The 5,961-nt window shown below is 47.2% G+C and overlaps 1 protein-coding gene and 1 pseudogene across 2 annotated transcripts in view; one reads left to right on the top strand and one right to left on the bottom strand.

The window, feature by feature from the left end:
* LOC108523383 (TIMELESS-interacting protein pseudogene) overlaps window positions 1–3,175 on the top strand; it is a 4,193-nt pseudogene extending 1,018 nt beyond the window's left edge.
* The window catches only part of TMEM120B (transmembrane protein 120B), a 67,219-nt gene that overhangs the window by 40,409 nt on the left and 20,849 nt on the right, over window positions 1–5,961 (bottom strand). The gene's annotated exons all lie outside the window — the stretch shown is intronic.

Genomic DNA, 5,961 nt, shown 5'->3' with positions numbered 1-5,961 from the left:
AATTTTCATATTTTATATTTTAGTAGAGTAGATTTTAGTAGAATAGATTATAGGTGTGAGCCACGGTGCCCAGATTTTGATTTTTTTTTTTTTTTTTGGAGACAGGGTCTCACTCTATCACCCAGACTGGAGTACAGTGGATTGATCTCGGGTCACTGTAACCTCCACCTCCTGGGTTCAAGTAATTATCGTGCCTCAGCCTCCCACATAGCTGGGACTACAGTCATGCACCACCATGCCCAGCGAATTTTTGTATTTTTAGTAGAGATGGGGTTTCACCATGTTGATTAGGCTGGTCTTGAACTCCTGGTCTCAAGTGATCTGTCCATCTTGGCCTCCCAAAGTGCTGGGGTTACAGATGTAAGCCACTGCACCCGGCAACTTCTGCAAGTTCTGAACCACATATTTTATTAGGAACTGCTTGCCCTCCACTCTCTTCCCTGGCTAGGAAATGCAACAAAGGGCTCAGTTACCTTGAAGCCAGAAGTGGCAGAGCCCATTGCCCCTCCCCAACCAAACTAACCTGAGTCCCAATGCAACCTCATGGGACACAGCTTCCCAACTGTGATTTTTTTCTTTTTTGAGACAGAGTCTTGCTGTCACCTACGCTGCAGTGCAGTGGCACAATCTCGGTTTACTGCAACCTCCACCTCCTGGGTTCAAGTGATTCTCCTGCCTCAGACTCCCGAATAGCTGGGATTAAGGGCGCATACAACCACACCCAGCTAATTTTTGTAGTTTTAGTAGAAACAGGGTTTCATCATGTTGGCCAGGCTGGTATCAAACTCATGACCTTGGGTAATCCAACCACCTCGGCCTCCCAAAGTGCTGGGTTTACAGGCGTGAGCCACTGTGCCCTGCCCACTGTGATGGTTTTAAAACATGGCCACCTATTCTTTATCATGCCTCACATAGAAAGGCAGTGCCTCTGTTCACTCCCCTTAAATCTAGGTACGCTTGTGACTAGTCTGACAACAGAATATGGCAGAATTGACACTACATAACTTCTGAGAAAAAGTCACGGAAGGCCCTGTGGCTTCCACCTAAGTTCCTGGAGCAACTAAGTGGAACTGGTTGCTCTTGGAGCAAAAAGTCCAGCTATCCTGAGGCAACCATGCTATATGGAAGCTTTAGCCACAAAGATAAGTCCCGTATAGTCACTCCAATCAATAGTCCCAACTAAGACAAATCTTGTCAGTCCTACATAGGTTCCAGACACCTATATAAAGAAACATCCAGGCGGGGCGCAGTGGCTTGCCCCTGTAATCCTAGCACTTTGGGAGGCTGAAGCAGGAGGATCACCTGAGGTTAGGAGTTTGAGACCAGCCTTGCCAACATGATGAAACCTCATCTCTACTAAAATTACAAAAATTAGACAGCATGGTGTTGCACGCCCGTAATCCCAGCTACTTGGGAGGCTGAGGCAGGATTGCTTGAGCCCAGGAGGTGGAGGTTGCAGTGTGCTGAGATCGTGCCACTGCGCTCCAGCCCAGTCGACAGAGGGAGACTGTCTCAAAAAGAAAAAGAAGGCCACGCGCGGTGGCTCATGCCTGTAATTCCAGCACTTTGGGAGGCCGAGGCAGGCGGATCACCTGAGGTCAAGAGTTTGAGACCAGCACGGCCAACATGGTGAAACATCGTCTCTACTAAAAATACAAAAAAATTAGCTGGACATGGTGGTGGGCACCTATAGTCCCAGCTACTCGGGGAGATTGAGGCAGGAGAATCGCTTGAACCCAAGAGGCAAAGGATGCAGTTAGCCGAGATCGCACCACTGCACTCCAGCCTGGGCGACTGAGCGAGACTCTATCTCCAAAACAAAAAAAAAAGGAGGGGGGGATGGCGGGGGGAAGTTCCCAAGTCTCGAGAGAAGTGCGTTTAGTCTTCACGCCAACTCCCACGCTGTGGCCCCTGCTTTCTGCGTAAGCCTCTCCAGAAAGACAAGATGGTGAAGGAGCTGAACCTGATGAAGAGTCAGGAAGTGGGGCACCTCTTCCCGTACCTCCAAAGAGAAGAATTAAAAGAAATATATTCAGGCTGACTCAGATTAATTTCAGAGAGAGGACTTCCAGCCCTAAGGCATGTATTAGATAAGGCAGAATCCAAAGGTAAAGGTCATGAGGCTGAAGACTTGAAGACTCTCATCAGACACGTTGAGCACTGGGCACACAGGATAGTCCCTAAACTGCAGTTTGAGGATTTTATTGACAGACGAATACCTGGGAAATAAAAAGTAAGTTCAAACCTGTTTAAAACGAATTCAACTTGATCTCCCTATTTTACATGAAGATTTTGTTAGCAATAATGATGAAGTTGTGGAAAATAATGGACATGATGTATCTGCTACTGAATGAGATCCCTTTCTGACAAACTCATCTGAAAGTGAGATGTTTGCTTCTGAGTCAAGTAGAAGCCTAACAGAAGAGCAACAACAAAGAATTGAGAGAAATAAACAACCGGCCTCGGAAAGAAGGAAGGCAAAGCTGCTGAGTATTAGTCCCTAGGAAATGATATGTTAATGAATACACAAGGGGCACAGACAGTCGAAGAGGTTAATACTGATGAGGATCAAAAGGAGAAGTCAGCCGGGCGCGGTGGCTCAAGCCTGTAATCCCAGCACTTTGGGAGGCCGAGACGGGTGGATCACCAGGTCAGGAGATCGAGACCATCCTGGCTAACACGGTGAAACCCCGTCTCTACTAAAAAATACAAAAAACTAGCCGGGCGAGGTGGTGGGCGCCTGTAGTCCCAGCTACTCGGGAGGCTGAGGCAGGAGAATGGCATGAACCCGGGAGGTGGAGCTTGCAGTGAGCTGAGATCCGGCCACTGCACTCCAGCCTGGGCGGCAGAGCGAGACTCCGTCTCAAAAAAAAAAAAAAAAAAAAAAGAAGTCAAATGGATTAAACGAAGACATTCTAGACAATCCATGTAACAATGGTCTTGCTAATGGTTTAAATGAAGAGGGGTAATTAAAATGAGAGGAAACACTGCTGGACCAGTCTTTTAAAATGTGCAACAGTAACTTGATGCTTCATCCGGAAATGTTACTGAAGCTAGGTAAGTTTCATTTAGAGAAAATGTATCTGTTAACTCACCACCTGCAAGCTTGGTGTTACTATGTAATCTTTTCTTCTTTGAATAAAAGTCCTTAGTAGTAAATTTTATAGATTCTTGTTTAAAATATGGTAATCTGGCGGGCCACTGTATCCCAACACTGTTGGGAGGCAATGCGGGTGGATCACGAGGTCAATGGAGTTCAAGACCGTCAGCCTGACTAACATGGTGAAACCCCATCTCTACTAAAATATAAAAATTACCCACGCGGCGGGCGCGGTGGCTTCAAGCTGTAATCCCAGCACTTTGGGAGGCCCGAGACGGCGATCATGAGGTCCAGGAGACGAGACCATCCTGGCTAATAACTGTGAAACCACGTCTTCTACTAAAAAAAAATAAAAAACTAGCCGGGGAGGTGCGGGCGCCTGTAGTCCAGCTACTCGAGAGGCTGAGGCAGGAGATGGCGTTAACCGGGAGGCGGAGTTGCAGTGAGCTGAGATCAGCCACTGCACTCAGCCCGGGCCGACAGTGAGATCTCCGTCTCAAAAAAAAAAAAAAAAAAAAAAAAATTAGCCAGGCATGGTGGTATGCGCCTATAATCCCAGCTACTCAGGAGGCTGAGGCAGAAGAATCACTTGAACCCAGGAGATGGAGGTTGCAGTGAGCTGAGATCAAGATCGCACCACTGCACTCCAGCCTGGGCGACAGAGCGAGACTTGGTCTCAAACAAAACAAAACAAAAAAGGCCGGGCGCGGTGGCTTATGCCTGTAATCCCAGCACTTTGGGAGGCCGAGGCGGGTAGATCACGAAGTCAACAGATGGAGGCCATCCTGGCCAACATGGTACAACCCTATCTCTACTAAAAATACAAAACTTAGCTGCACATGGTGGCATGCACCTGTAGTCCCAGCTACTCGGGAGGCTGAGGCAGGAGAACTGCTTGATCCCAGGATGTGGAGGTTGCAGTGAGCCAAGATCGCACCACTGCACTCCAGCCTGGCGACAGAGTGAGACTGTCTCAAAAAAAATCTGGTAATATGGTATTTATTTGTAGTTATGCTTGTCACTTCATTTAAATCTATTTATTTATTCTCTTTAGTGTTTGTTTTTATACAGATATGACTTCATAAAATGACTAGTATAAACTGGTAATAAGCAGTTTCTGCTGCTGGTCTCTCATTGAATGCCTTGTTTTCACTAAGTTGGGAGGTTTTGTTTCTGGGGTTTTTTTGTTTGTTTGTTTTTGAGATGGAGTCTTGTTCTGTCGCCCAGGCTGGAGTGCAGTGGCGCAATCTGGGATCACTGCAACCTCTGCTTCCTGGGTTCAAGGGATTCTCCTGCCTCAGCCTCCCAAGTAGCTGGGACTACAGGTGCATGCCACCACGCCCAGCTAATTTTTTGTATTTTACTGCTCCTCGAAGAGCAGGGCTAACCCATGGACAGCATGTCCACGTAGCCTGGGTGCAGTTATGTACATATATATTGAATGTTAATGTCTTTTTTTTTCCTCTTTTTTTGAGATGTAGTTTTGCTCTTGTCACCCAGGCTGGAGTGCAATGGCAGTATCTCAGCTTGCTGCAACCTCCACCTCCTGGGTTCAGGTGATTCTCCTGCCTCAGCCTCCCAAGCACCTGGGATTACAGGCACCTGCTGTCACGCCTGGCTAATTTTTGTATTTTTAGTAGAGACGGGTTTCACCATGTTGGCCAGGCTGGTCTCAAACTCGTGACCTAAGGTGATCCACCCATCTCAGCCTCGCAAAGTGCTGGGATTACAGGTGTGAGCCACCGCACCCAGCCTGTCCATTTTTTAAAAGAAGTAAAAATAAAACTTATTTTGCAAACTAAAAAACAAGAAAGAAAAAGAAACTTTCATGGCCAGGCGTGGTGGCTCACATCTGTAATCCCAGCATAGGTGTGATTGGGAGGCCGAGGTGGGTGGATCATCTGAGGTCAGGAGTTCGAGACCAGCCTGACCAAAATGGAGAAACCCCATCTCTGCTAAAAGTACAAAACTAGCCAGGCGTGGTGGTGGTTCATGCCTATAATCCCAGCTACATGGGAAGCTGAAGCAGGAGAAGTGCTTGAACTCAGGAGGCGGAGGTTGCGGTGAGCCAAGATCACGTCACCGCACTCAAGCCTGGGCAACAAGAGCAAAACTCCATCTCGAAAAAAAAAAAAAAGAAAGAAAGAAAAGAAACTCCCAGAAGATTCCAGCCCCAGCCACATGAGTTACCCCTCGCTACTCGAGTCTTCCCAGAAAAGGCACCAGACATCATAGAGCACAGTCAAGCCTCCTTCTACGCTCTGTCTACATTCCTGACCCACAGAATCCCCAAGCATCAGGCAACAGTTGTTTTACGCACCGGAGATAACAAACACCACTCACCCTGGGCCACGCCGCCCTCGACTGTCACGTGACAAAGAAACTACTTCATTCCTGGCATTTTACTTTCAGGTCTCTTTGTGACAGCAGCGTAGCTTATACCCTAAACACATTCTTTGGGTTTTTTAAAAATATATTAACAGTATCAGAATATACATTAGATTCCATAACTTGCTTTTCTCACTCAGTAATATGTCTTGGAGATCTACGCACAATATAATGAGGCCAGGTGTGGTGGCTCACACCTGTAATCCTAGCACTTTGGGAGGCCGAGGTGGGCAGATCACTTGAGGTCAGGAGTTGGAGACCATACCGGCCAACATGGCGAAATCTCGTCTCTACTAAAAATACAAAAATTAACCAGGTGTAATCGTGCATACCTGTAATCCCAGTTACTTGGGAGGCTGAGACATGAGAGTTGCTTGAACCCAAGGCAGAGGTTGCAGTGAGCCAAAGTCACACCACTGCACTCCAGCCTGGGCAACAGAGTGAGACTCTGTCTCAAAAAAAAAAAAAAAAAA

Source organism: Rhinopithecus bieti, unplaced genomic scaffold (assembly GCF_001698545.2).
Source record: "Rhinopithecus bieti isolate Rb0 unplaced genomic scaffold, ASM169854v2 scaffold_74595, whole genome shotgun sequence".
Taxonomy (NCBI): Eukaryota; Metazoa; Chordata; class Mammalia; order Primates; family Cercopithecidae; genus Rhinopithecus; species Rhinopithecus bieti.
This window is presented reverse-complemented; position numbering and strand designations above follow the sequence as displayed.